This window comes from Lycium barbarum, chromosome 5 (assembly GCF_019175385.1).
Source record: "Lycium barbarum isolate Lr01 chromosome 5, ASM1917538v2, whole genome shotgun sequence".
Taxonomy (NCBI): domain Eukaryota; kingdom Viridiplantae; phylum Streptophyta; class Magnoliopsida; order Solanales; family Solanaceae; genus Lycium; species Lycium barbarum.
In genome coordinates, this window is record NC_083341.1 from 104,054,274 (window position 1) to 104,069,146 (window position 14,873).

Consider the following 14,873-nt stretch of genomic DNA (forward strand, 5'->3'; position numbering starts at 1 on the left):
TGGCCCTAAGCCACTCACATATCGATGTACTCTATCTCTCATATCTTCTACCATTGTCAGGGTATACCTAGCCAATGAATTGAAATGAAGGCTATACTCTCGGGCACTCATACTCCCTTACTTAAGATTCAAGAATTTATCGGCTCTGGCCCGATGGACCTCGGGTGGCAGATAATGACGGATAAAAGCATTTACGAACTCTTGCCAAACCGGGGGAGGCACATGTTCCCCTCTTGAAGAAATCTAATTGTTATACCATAGAACCGCCACATCTTGCAACCTATAAGATGCCAGCTCCACTGACTCGGTATCCGAAGCATGGATGATCCTTAGCATCCTCAATACTCATCTATAAAGCCTTGTGGGTCTTCATCCGGCTTTGACCCGAAAAATTCTGGAGGATTTAAACTCATAAAATCACGAGCCCTTGCACTAACCGCCTGATCACCTGGGCCCATACTCTGCCGTTGAGCCTGCGCGGCAAAAAACTGAGTCAATAGCTAAATAGCCTGAGTCATCTATTCACCCGAAGCACTCGATGGAGGAACTGAATGCATAGGAGATGGAGCTGAAGCCCCTTCGTGCTCCTCCGAAACAGGTAGTACACTCAAATTACACCTATTAATGATATAACACGGACATTGTCAAATATAGTAACCCAACAAGGTTGGGGTCGAATCTCACAGAGAACAATATGTAGGCAATTTAAGCAGATTAGGAATTATCACTAAAATAGCTAGACCGAACGCATCAATGGTGGTTTTTGATAAGGTTTTGATAAAATTTGGAAATATAAATTCTAATCTAGAAAGCATGTAAATTGATCAATGGCCACAAGAATGGAATAAAGGAAACTACTTCTCAAGTAACGATCCAACATATTTCACGAATTAGAGATAATAGTAATGTTATGTTAATTAGCCTCGGATAATGACTCTAAATTAACTTCTCCCGAATATTAACTAAACTACCCAATTGAATATCTCTACAGTAATTAGGAGCATTAAGAACACTCGACTATGGCTACAAGTGGTATCGCCTATTCCTAGGTCAATTTCCATTAGATGAGGGTAACGCCCCAAATTCATGTTAATTATTCTATCCCAACCTCATTCTTCCTCTTCCGAGTTTCAAACAAAGTAAATCGGCGAGTCCTAAGGTTAGCTACTCCCTTGAGAAACGTTGAAGAACAAGAATAATTAAAATAACAATAACTTACTTGATTAAAAATAATGTTTGATCAATAAATAAGCACAACAAGAGTTTCAATCTCAATTGTCACCAAGAAATTCCCATAAACAAGGTTCAAATAAAAGAAAGAAAATATACGTAGGAACCCTAGCCTCCAAACTTGTGTTTTATGCCAAAGATGTCTAAGAATTGTAGCTTATGAAATATTTATAGGTGTAGAAAAAATCCCAAATAAAATAACTGAGTCCAAAACGAATTGGGAATTATTCTTTTTTGGTCCGAAACAAATTCGGATGCGTCCACTGTTTGCTCACGGTCACAGAACAATTTTGCCAAGTACGTCTTTGCAATTTCAATTCTTTTGCTTCTCTTTTCCTTATCTTCATTTAATGCAGGTAATCATTACTTCATGGGCCCATCATTATATGGTTTCTCCTTAGTCGTCTTCCATTCTTCAATGTGCACTTTTTTCCTTTTCTATTGTCTTCCGCATTCTATTTAATTTTGATCCAAATCTCTTCAATTTTGTACCACTTTATTCCATGCAATTCTTTTTCCAATTATAAAACTTCACGTCTTCTTTTTCCAACTTTTGCTCCGAATGACTTCAATTTTGTAATTATTTATTCCTACACAATAAATATATAATATTAAGCACAAAGCAATATAATCTATACTCAAAAGGCAATTAAAAGTACTAAAATGTGAGGCAACAATGGCTAAATATATGCATTTTTGGCCGAACATCAACAGGCGGAGTGCGAGACGTATGAAATAGAGCCTCATTATGGGATTAACCTTCCTCTATATTTGTTGGTGGCTCCCTTTCGATCCGCCTTGCTGTCGTGGCCTTGCCTTTCTGGGCGGCTGAAGCTTTCCTCTTTACCGGCATCGCTGAAATCATAACGCACCATTAGGGAAAAGGAAATCTTATAACATAGCTCTATCGCACGATCTAATAAGAAGGAAGACGGTCATTTTTCCTAAATGCCCCGCAGCCTCTTATTTATAAGTGTGGCGCGCTTCACACCCATAAACAAAACTCTACTGGACACGGCTCGTAGACACACCTTAGGATGGAACAACTCTGATACTGCTTTTGTCACGACCCAACCAGTAGGCCATGACGGGTACCCGGAGCTGACTACCGAGCACCACTATTCAGGCTAACCATCATACCTAACCTGTACACACATACTCCCCAAGGCAACACATATATGTAAACATAAGCCCTTACGGCTGCAAAAATGATATACAAAATATACCCTGATGTATTCATGTGACAACTACTACCTACGCATACGTATCTACAAGTCTCTACTGGAGTACTGAGACATGAGGAAGGGACAGGACCCGTCATACCCAATATGAACACAAAAGAATGCATTAATAAGCTGCACCTCTGGAATAGTGGGGTGCTCCTGTGTAAGCTGGTATAACTCCTAAGGATCTCGGCCGACTCCCTGTCTACATGTGGGCATTAACACAGCGTCCATAAAAAGAAAGGACTTCAAGACAAAAAATGTACTGAGTATGTAAGGCATACACGATAACATGATAAAGAGATGAGACAATATGAGATAAAGGGATAACCTGTAACTGATTGCCCCTTAAGGCGGAGTCATGCATGCTAACTTATATAATAAATAACATCATGTCATATAAGCATATATAGAACTGCCCGACCACATAGGTACGGTGTGATCATCATTAGCCCGCGTTCAGGCCTCCTGTGTCTGGGGTAAACCTCTCATGCAGCCCACTAGTGGTATCTGCCCGTGCTATCTAGACATGGAGTAATCATCATCATAGCTTCCAACTACGCCTATCGTAGTGGTGTCTGCTCGGCCAACTAGGCACGATGTAGTCTTACATACACATAATCTAAGCATGCATGAGAGCTCAAGTAAAACTGTAACTCTATCAGAGTGACGTAAGGTCGGGAACCTCCGATTACATTATGGAGTAATCCTCATCACTATGTCTCACCTTAAAGGAACTAATATCATGAGGTGAGATAACAACAAGAAATAACGTCAATGAAATCATAAAGATAAGAATATCGGGCTCATTATAGCTTCATTATCAACATCATTATCATGGAGCATATCTCATCAATATCTCATAAGAGCCCTTAAGAACCTTTAACCTTCATCTTTTAGGATTTTAGAAGATCATGGGATTATAGAAATGAAATCACAAAATGAGAATCATGCCTTTGAAAGAAAGAGACTAGCCTTACATACCTTTACGTCTCTCTAGCTTTATCGACTAAGTGCTCCCCTCCAATACTCACAATTCTACATTCAAGAGAGTTCGTACTAAGGTTAGATAAACGGAAACATGCTTGAAGCTAAACTAAGGCGACTAAGGGCTAACGGAAATTGGGCAGCACTTTCTTTGTTTCTACAACTTTCTCCATATGATACAACAACTCCCAAACATCAATAACAACAGCCATAATATCATAATCAATAACTTCTTCAAGTTAGGCATTATTCAATCCTCACAATCTCTTTCAAATCATCCATACCCATTACTACAATACAACAACATGTTCATTTTTCATATAATACTCCCCTAACGACATTAGCATCATTCATAACAAAACTATACTCATTTCATGCTAAGAATCATGACTCAATTGAACTTACTACTCAAAATACCATTATGTTCATATTTGAGCTCATATTCTATATTCTTCTTTAATCCAAGTCTTTCAACCACTCAATACTTCTAATAACATGAAATAAGTTCAAAACTCACCATTGAATATGTAGAAATGGTCTTTGGATGAAGATATTCCACTTGAGAAAACCCCAACTTCAACACTAAAGAAGTTCTTGACTTGTATCACCCCTAGTGAGCATCCATGTACTTGATTCTACCAACTCTTGATGTTTAGCCCTTGATTTCTCTTGGATATATGTTGAAATGGTATGGAGAAGGTTCTAGAGGTTTTGAGAGAGTTGGAGAATGAGTGAAATGAAAAATGAGGACTTGGGGCCTCTTTTTATAAAAAATTAAAAGTTGCCCGATGAGGATTATACGGTACGAATGACGAAGCGTCGATCAGATTGACGGAGCGTAGATCAGATCGACTGACCGTCTAAGTCGTGAAATTTCCAGTGAGCAACTTTCGTTCCCTTTCATTCAACAGTGAGAAGGACGGTCCGTCGAACTGATCGACGGAGCGTCGAACTACTTCGTCGAATGGTCTTTGCGCTAAATCAATTCTATGACACAATCGACGAAGTGTCGACCTGTCCGACGGTACAAAGAACAATCGTCGAACCCCCCTATCGCAGAACTGTAATGAAGTTTCATTTTGACGAACTTTCCTCCCTTGCCTCAAATGTCTTTGGAATCTTAATTAGAATCGTTAAGCATCCCTTCTTACTGCTAGGGACATCATATACACCTTAACTTACGTTAGTCCATTCACCGCTCGGCAACCCAAAATTCCGAGGTGTAACATACAGCACCTATAAAAGAAGCGGCAAGTCTTTGCTTAAAAATGTAGTGTTTCAGCAGTGTAGGCTGCACAATCAAAGTACAGGGCATATTTTGAAGTACGGACACAAGGTACGCGATGTACACTGATGTACGGGACATACTTTGTGCACGTACTTTGGAGTTTACAGCTTAGAAGTATCTGTTGCATTTCACTGATGTGCGTGATCAAGGTACGCAACGTACAATAAAGTACGGGACAAACTTTGCTCACGTACTTTCAGGTATAAAACTTGGCCGGTTCTGTAATCTTCTACTGAGGTACATGATCGATGTACGCGACGTAAAATAAAGTACGGCCCATACAGTCATCACGTACTCTCAAGTACTTCCACTAGACCCTGCTAAATATTAATGACGACTTACACAACATCACCAACACGTAAATTACTTCTTTCATACTTCAATTAAGGGGTTTAGGGGTGCGGGTTACTAAGACTTCACACGTTCCATAATATTTTTCTTTGAGGCAATTTACCGAGCAGTTGGCGGGCATAACAACTTTAGGCTTCAAAACTAAAACCAATCATTGGAACGCCCTCCAACACAGTGGGGATATGAAATATTTGTCCCCACGAGTTCTATACATGACAGCATACCAATCCCCGCCCCGAAATATACCACAAATGCTCTTGTAACAAGATTTCAATATATTTACTCCCTTACAATACTCAAGGCAAATAATGAAAGAACTTAAATCAACATACCTGGGAGGAAGATTACAGCAAGAATAATGTACGCAACACAAAAGATCCCTACAAGTTCCTTTCCCTCACTACTTTTTCGAGTACAAAACATGGAATTGGGTGTTTTAGTGATTGTGAGGACTATGGTGAGATTATATGGTGGATTGTGGTTAATGGGATTAAGTGATGGCAGTTATGAATGGGGTGGTGAAATTGTAGGTGATGATGGGGGAGGTGGAAGGAATTTAGAAGTGGGAAGAAACAACAAACCGTTCATTTCCTTTTAAGTTTCAACTTCCCTTTTTTTTTGTTTTTTTAATATTTTATGCTTTTTTTCTGAAAGTTTGTTATACCCGGAAAAAGTATGTCCCGTACAAAGAGGTACGGGACGTACATATAGCACGTACCTTTCTTCCTTGTTCTAGTGAGTGTATTCAACGTACCTGATAAAGTACGCGGAGAAGGTACGGGATGTACAATGAAGTACGGCCCGTTCTTTCCTCCCATACTTCCCAAATATTTCCAGTGAGTTTGCAAGCTTCGCTCTACAAGTACGGGCATGAAGTGCACCCCATCAATAAAGTACGGGACGTTCTTCTCAGCCCATAGTTCAACCGTCGAAATTCCTGCAAAAAAAAAACAAATGTTACACTATTCTAAGAAAGCTGTAAAACATGGGTTGCCTCCCACGAAGCGCTTGATTTAACGTCGTAGCACAACGGTGTTACCAATTTACTCTTGGTCAGGACTTGCCGAGTCGTCATTCGTTCCCAGGTACTTCAACCGATATCAGTCAACAATCCTATCTCCCGAAATCATACCATGGTAGTGCTTCACCCTCTGCCCGTTCACCTTAAATGTCCGAGTTCCATCTTCGGACATCAATTCAATAGCTCTATGGAGTGAGACACTTACCACTTTAAAGGGACCTGACCACCGTGATTTCAATTTGCCCGGTAGTAGCTTCAATATAGAATTAAATAGCAGGACGGGGTCACCCTTATAGAATTCTCGCTTCAGGATTTTCTTGTCATAATACTGCTTTATCCTCTCTTTGTATAACCCTGCACTTTCATATGCCTGATAGAGGAACTCATCCATCTCGTTGAGCTGAAATAACCTGAGTTTGGTCGCTTCTTCCCAATTCATGTTCAATTTCTTCAAGGCCCACATGGCCTTATGTTCAAGTTCAATTGACAGGTAGCATGCTTTTCCAAAACTAGCTTGAAAATCGAAGTCCCAATCGGAGTCTTGAAGGCAGTTCGATAAGCCCATAGAGCATTATCGAGCTTGCGGGCCCAATCAGTTCTATTTGCATTATTCATCGTTTTCGCTAAAATACTCTTTATCTCCCGATTAGAGACTTCCACTTGCCCACTTGTCTGAGGATGATAAGGGGTTGCCACCCTATGTTTGACTCCATATTTCTCCATCAATCCCGCAAAGGCACTGTTGCAAAAGTGAGAACCACCATCACTGATTATTGCCCTTGGGGTACCAAAACGAGTAAATATGTTCTTTTTCAAGAACCCCATGACACTCTTGGCTTCGTTATTAGGTAAAGCCACCGCTTCTACCCATTTAGAAACATAGTCAACAACCACCAAGATGTACTTCATGCCTCCAGAGCTTACAAAAAGTCCCATAAAATCTATCCCCCAAACATCAAACACCTCAACTTCCATTACAAAGTTCATAGGCATCTCTTGCCTCCTACCAATGTTCCCCTGCCGTTGGCACTGATCACAAGAATGCACCATCAAATTAGCATCATAAAAGAGAGTAGGCCAATAATAACCACATTCGAGAACCTTTGCAGTAGTTCTCGTACCACTGTGATGTGCCCCCGACTGGAGAGTCGTGGCAAGCCTTCAGAATCTCCAATACTTCACTCTCTGGGACACAACGCCGAATAATGTTATCATTGCAAGTTCTGAATAAGTATGGTTCATCCCAATAGTACTAACGAACATCCCACAAAAACTTCTTTTTCTGATAAGATTTGATCTCGTCAGGAATGACACCAGTCACCAAGTAATTAGCAAAATTCGCATACAAAGGTGCCCCTTGCATAGAAACCTCCAAAACTTGCTCATCTGGAAACGCATCTTCAATATCAAGTTCTTCTGCTGGCACCCCAGTTCTCTCGATCCTAGAGAGATGATCTGCGACCTGATTTTCGGATCCCTTTTGATCTTTTACCTCAAAATCAAACTCTTATATTAAAAGGACCCAATGAATCAATCGCGGCTTAGCTTTCTTCTTTTCCATCAGATACCTCAACGCAGCATGGTCAGTGTCCACCACAACCGTGCACCCCAGCAAATAGGACCGAAACTTCTCAAAAGTATATACTATAGCAAGCAGCTCTTGCTCAGTCATCCTGTATTTCATCTGCGCCGCATTGAGTGTCCTACTATCGAGTGCATAATTTTATTGTGCCTCTGACCAAGCACAACACCTATCGCAAAACCACTAGCATCACACATCAACTTAAAAGGCAAGGACCAATCAGGAGTAACAATAACAAGAGCAGTAGTGAGGTGCTCCTATAATTCATCAAACACCTTTCGGAACTTGTCATCAAACACAAACTTAGCCTCTTTTTCAAGAATCTTGCACCTCGGGTTAGCAATCTTGGAGAAATCTTTGATGAAGCGCTTGTAGAACCCAACATGTCCCAGGAAACTTCAGACACCTTTGACTGAGATGGGTGGAGGAAGTTTTGCAATCACACCTATCTTTTCTTGATAGACCTCAATTCCCTTTTCAGAGATTTTGTGACCGAGGATGATCCCTTCCTTTACCATAAAGTGGCACTTCTCCCAATTTAGCACGAGATTTGTCTCTTTATATCTTTTCAGCACTTGACCCAGATAGCCAAGACAATCATCAAACGAATCACCAACAACAGAGAAATCATCCATAAACACCTCCAAGAAGTCCTCTACCATGTCAGAAAAGATCGACATCATACACCTCTGAAAAGTAGTTGGTGCATTACACAGCCCAAAGGGCATTCGGCTGAACACAAACGACCCATAAGGACAAGCAAAAGTCATCTTCTCTTGATCTTTTAATGATCTGATTATATCCCGAGTAACCATCTAGGAAGCAATAGTAAGACCTCCCAGCCAGCCTATCTAGCATCTGATCAATGAACGGCATGGGAAAATGGTCTTTACAAGTGGCAGTAACTACCTATAGTCCATGCAAACAAGCCATCCAGTAACTGTACGAGTGGTAATCAACTCATTCTTTGCATTAGACACCACGGTGATACCTCCTTTCTTTGGTACACATTGAACAGGACTCACCCACTTGCTGCCTGCAATCGGATACACTACCCCAGCATCTAACCACTTTATGATCTCCTTCTTCACGACCTCTTGCATGTTCTGGTTCAATTTCCGCTGATGTTCAACACTCAGCTTGCTGTCCTTCTCTAGCTGAATTTTATGCTCACAAATACCACAAGGAATACCCCGAATGTCTGCTATGGTCCAACCAATAGCATGTCTGTACTGACGCAAAAGCTCCACTAAACGCTCAATCTGTTCCTCAGTCAGTAATGCTGAAATGATCACTGGCAATGTCTTGTTCGGACCAAGGAACTCATACCTCAAGTGTGATGGGAGCTGCTTAAGCTCAAGCTTTGGTGGCTCAACAATAGAAGGCTTAGCTGGTGGAGTAGTTCTATTTGCAAGGTCAAGATCAAGCTTTCTTGGGTGGTAAGTGTAGGAACCCAGACCCTCAAGCGCATTTATAGTTTCCACATAGCCCTCCATATCATAAGCATCAAAGTTCATCAGAACCGTAGTAAGAGCTTCTCCTAGACTTTATTCTTCCATTTTATGTTCGACATCATCATCAATCCTATCAAACGAATCAATAATCGAGATACTCTCATAAGCGCTTGGCAACTTCATCCCCTTGCTTGCTTGGAAAGCCACTTCTTCCTCATTCACTCGGAACTTAATTTCATTCTTTTCAGAGTCCATAAGCGTTCTGCCCGTACAAGGAACAGTCTTCTCAAGATGATGGGAATATCTCTATCCACCGCACAATCCATAAGAACAAAATTAGCAGGCAACATGAACTTACCCACTTGTACCAACACATCATCTATAACCCAACTGGCTTTTTGATAGATCTGTCTGCCATCTGTAATCGCATAGAAGTCGGTCTAGGAGTCCCCAATCTGGATAGTTTGAAAATAGCAAGGGACATCAAGTTGATACTCGCGCCATTATCACACAGAGCACGGGCGAATGCATCAAGCCCAATATTGCACGGAATGGTAAACGCCCCTGGATCTCCCTTCTTCTGAACTGTGGTGGAAGTAATAATTGAACTCACACAATTAGTTAAATTCACTGTCTCATGTTGAACAGACCTTTTCTTTGTAAGCAGGTCTTTCACAAACTTATCAAATCCGGGCATCTCTTTGACAACATCTAGGAATGGAAAATTCACTGTTAACTACTTCAACTGATCATAGAACTTCTGACACTTAGCATCATCATTCGTCTTTTCCAACCTCTGAGGAAAGGGAGGCTTTGCTTATTACATTTGAGTCAAAGGGCGAAGTGCCCATTTTATCATATGTTTCCTTGTGTCAGCAGCAACTTCTGGAATATCAACAACTTTTTCTTCACCGCGGACCTCATCTTCAATAATAGGCACATCAGAATACACCTCTTCTTCCTCAATAATTGGATCTAGATCAACCACCTTCTTGTCAGCACCTTGAAGTATCTTACCACTCCTCGTGCTAACAGCAAAAGTACGTTCCACGCCCCCACTATTCTTTGGGTTTGGAATAGTATCACTAGGAAGCCCACCTTTTCTAGTAGGATGCTATTCTCTAGAAAGATCATGCATCTACTGTTCAAGATTCTGAATAGCTGCTGAATGAGAAACCATTGTCTCTGATAGCCCAGATAATGTCTTTTCAGTGTTTGTCTGACTTGCCAACACTTTTTCAACTATTGAATCCAACCTCGAACTACCTTGATCATTAGACTGACCATTTGGTGGAATGTAAGGGTTGAAACTTCTGTTCCTGAAGTTACCATTGTTGTTGTTGTATCTACCTTGGTTCGGTCCATCATAGTTGTTATTGTAGTTCCCTTGGTTGTTGTTATAGTTCTCTTGGTTGTATGCACCTTGCCCTTGTTGAGGTCTCCAATATCACTGATTTGGCCCAGAAACATCCCCTTTCACTACATAATCTGCATATTGAACATTCTCGACTGGCTAAGGGGGACCCTCTTGATATGGACCTTCTTGGCATTGGTACATTCCAGGTGGCATGCATGAGATATCTTTACACACGCTCACCTTCTTCGATTCCCTCTCATCAAGCCTCTTTGTCAGTAAAGAGAGACTGGTGGCCTATTGTGCCAACGTCTGCTGCGTTTCCTGGCTATCTTTCACAATATTTTGAATCAACGGTGTTCCAAGTGATAGCCCATCAGAATTACTCGAATGCCATGCTTGACTGTGTGTAGTCAATCGATCAAGTATATCGATAATAGTAGCATAGGAATTATTCATGAAACACCCGCTAGCAGCATTATTGGTTATCACTTGGGTCATAGGATCCAACCCTCTGTAGAACTTCTCCTTCAAAATATGATCTGGAAACCCATGATTTGGATTCCTATCCAAATATTCTTTGTACCTCTCCCAAGCTTTAAGAAGTTGTTCCCCATTACGTTATTTGAACTCATAAATTTGATCACGAATTTCAGCTCTTTTACTCGGGGGATACCACTTCCTGAGGAACACCTTAACCATCTCTTCCTATGTGGCAATAGAGTTTCGGTGCAGCTTTGTGAACCATTTTCTTGCTTCTCCGGCTAATAAATATTTGAAAGTTTGTTATATTTTGGTGAGGATTATCATCGATTGCATTCCGAAAGTATCTCTCTTGTTTGAGCATATTATAGAGGGAATTATCAAACTTGATAGTAGTAGCAGTCACCCTCGGATGAATGATTGCAGATGCAAAGTCTTTATCTGCTTCTGATTCATCAGCAAAAACATTCTCGGCTGGAAGTTTGTTATTGGCCATGATTACCTGGTTTACAAGGTAGCAAACAAGGTGTGTTGGAATATGACAAAGTCATTAAGAAGAGTAAACACTATTTAGTAATTTCAAAACCGTATTCTCCGGCAACGGCGCCAAAATTTGATACGCTCAAATTTACACTTTTAATAGTGTAAAGCGGACGATGTCAAATATAGTAACCCAACGAAGTTGGGGTCGAATCCCACAGAGAATATGGTGTGAAAATTTTACTAAACAAGTATTATACTAATCTTGCGGTCCAGGTATATTCCAGAAAAAGGGTTTTATAGTTGTTTTGGTTTGTGGACTAATTCTAAGTGACTAGAAATCTAAAGTTGTAAATATATGGATAAAAAGAACCAAGGTTGTGTCCCCGTCAGATAATGTGTATGATCATGGGTATTGATCTTGATATACTTCTAATGGATCGTTTGTATGGATGCACTTAACCTCTATGTGAATCTAGACTATTTCCCAATAAGAAAAGATTATTTCTTTCTATGCTTTTTCCAAAGATAAGAAAGTATGCATGAAGAACTGTTAATTATGCCAAGTAAATTCCTCTTATTCCTAAGTGAATTTATTAAACAAGAGTTAAATCCTTGAGTTCTTGTTATTTATTCTTACCTAACCCTAGCTATTCTCCCAAATAAACTAAAGTTTATGGAGTTAGCTAATGTTTGCAATCACTAACTATATGATGAAACGAAGAACAAATAAACCCTAACAATCCATTATGCGTATATCCTTCATGATCCCCAATCACAACACACCCATCCTTGGGTTCACAACCCTAGTAAAGGTGTTTAGCTACTCATGGCAACAAGAAAACAATAAAAGATTAAAAATTGCATAATTGAAATTGTGCTAAATCTTACGAATAAAACTGGAAATTAACTGAGTGTAATTGTCTTGAAATCCTTGAAGAGTAGCTAAGAACAAAATTGTCTCCACACAAGTCTCAAAATTCAGTATTTCAAAAGTATGAAAGTGATAAAAAAAACATTCAAAACCCTATTGGCTATTTATAAGAGTCAAATCCTTCTTCAACATGGAACAAATAACTGCACCCTTGCGGAAAGAGTACGGGACGTACATTGAAGTACGTCCCATCCTTGTAAAATATAGCCTTTGACTAACTTCAGACTTCGGAATAAGTACAGGAAAATTTCCATCCCGTCCTTTGAAGTACGGGACATACTTTCACGACGTCCTTTTCGTCAGTGCTTAATGACTTTCTGTTGCTTTCAGCCAAGGGACGGGCACCAAGTACGGCCCATCCTTCTCTGTACGAGATGTTCTTTCCAAGCCGTAATTCCCTTTGTTTTTCTAGAAACTTCAATGGCTTTCCTCCCAAGTGCGGGAAACAGGTATGTCCCGTCTTTTCAAGTATGGGACGTCCTTCTTCTTATTTTGCTCCATTTTGCTGAAACTTCCGTCTTTGGGCTCCTATAATGCCAAATACCTGAAACCCAATAAAAACACATCAAATTGACCACGACTTGCTCAAAAACAAGTAAAAGTTATAGCCAAAAAGCGTCGAATGTGCCAAAAATCCCCGGCACATCACATATCTCACGGTGGCAGCACATCCCGGGTGGCGGCATATCACCCAAATTCGAACTCCCTCGGCTTTTGAGGAGTGTGCATCACCCTTAATGATGTGTCCAGCAACTTATAAATCAACATGGTTACAAAGAGGTTGATTTTCAAAGGGACGAACATCACGATACCATTTTTCATCTGATAAAATCTGTGTAACATCCTAATATATCTTTTTCAAAATAAGATTCAATTGTGTTTGTTTTCGTCCTACCATGGGGCTTCCTTGAGCTACCTTCACCTTTTTGTCTATTTATAAACCAACTATTAAATGTAATATTTCTAGGCATTTGAAAATGTGGGTTTTCTATCGCAATGAATGCCATTGTTGTTGTGTTTATAACATCATAAATTCACCATGCATAGCGCATATAAAATTAGCGTTATATAAGTATGTTGTATAAAGTGGTGAAACGCGTGCATTGTGTTGTCAATCAGAGTTGTCATTCAGAAACGTCATAAATCCACCATGCATAATGCATATAAAATTAGCGTTATATAAGTGTGTAATATAAAGTGGTCAAACGCCTGCATTGTGTTGTCAATCAGAGTTGTCATTAGGAAACGTCCTAAATTCACCATGCATAACACATGTAAAATCAACGTTATATAGAAATAAAGTGCTAGCCATTATTATATAACATAATTGACGAATAACTAGCAACCACACAAAATCGAGTTATTATGTCTTTTTTTAACCAATTTGAAAATATTAGTCGTATTACATTATTCTGTCCAGGAGACATATTCGAAGCAATGGGTAGGTTATGGGAAGTGGGTGATGATTTTGAATATTTGAATAACCCGAACAAGAGATACATTCAACAATACAATGAGAGATGAGGGGAATTGGCGTGTTAGGGAGGCTGCAGACCTAGAACAAGACTTTAGGGAAATTGGACTTAAACGCCCAAAAAGCGTGCTATGTCAATGCCTCGTGGTACACCACAAGAGTTGAATTTTTCTCTTAATCATTTTTGTGAAGAGAACAACAGGACGAAAATACATTGCATTAGGACTGGATATAGTCGAAATGGTTACGTCACATCCAAGTGGGACTCGGACTGTAAGATGTCCGATGACGATGATTCCCCATGATCTTATTAATATTTGTTTTAAATAAAGTAGTTGGGGTCATAGTCATGATCCCACAACCTATTGAGTTTGATACCTATATAAGTACCCTTTCGCTACTTAGTAAACTACTAAAAATTCAATGTCGAATAGTAGAAATGTAGATTCGTTGGTATTCTTTCAAAAGGATTCGAATAGCAGTGGTGATGACAGCTCAAATCATAGCAGCTACTCTGGTGATTCCTCAATCGATAACAGTGAATTCGTGTAAGACGATTTGAAGCCTTACCTTTTAATAGAGCATAATGACGATTTTCTAAAGCTGAAATATTCAGATCCACGTGAATATTATTATGGTTTACATCGCGAAAGGGCATATAGGTACGCCAAATCACAACGTCTTGTTCGTGACTTGGAAAATCTCAATGCTTCAATCCCAACAAGATTCTCAATGAGCATGCTTCGGACTAATCAAGATTCTTGCGAGGTTGCGGTACAGAGGATTAGGAAAGAGAACAACCAAATGCTAGCATGACGTTTTAGATTTGATATGCTCAAATTGGACGAAGAACAAGAATCATCAACCGGTAAGGAACTACCATCTACAGAAAGAAGATTTGTCTTAAGAAACCCATGATATTTATCTGAGGGCGATATTGACAACTTCAATTCTGATGATTAAGGATATTCAGATTTTAATTATTTTAAATTTATGATGATGTCATTAATTT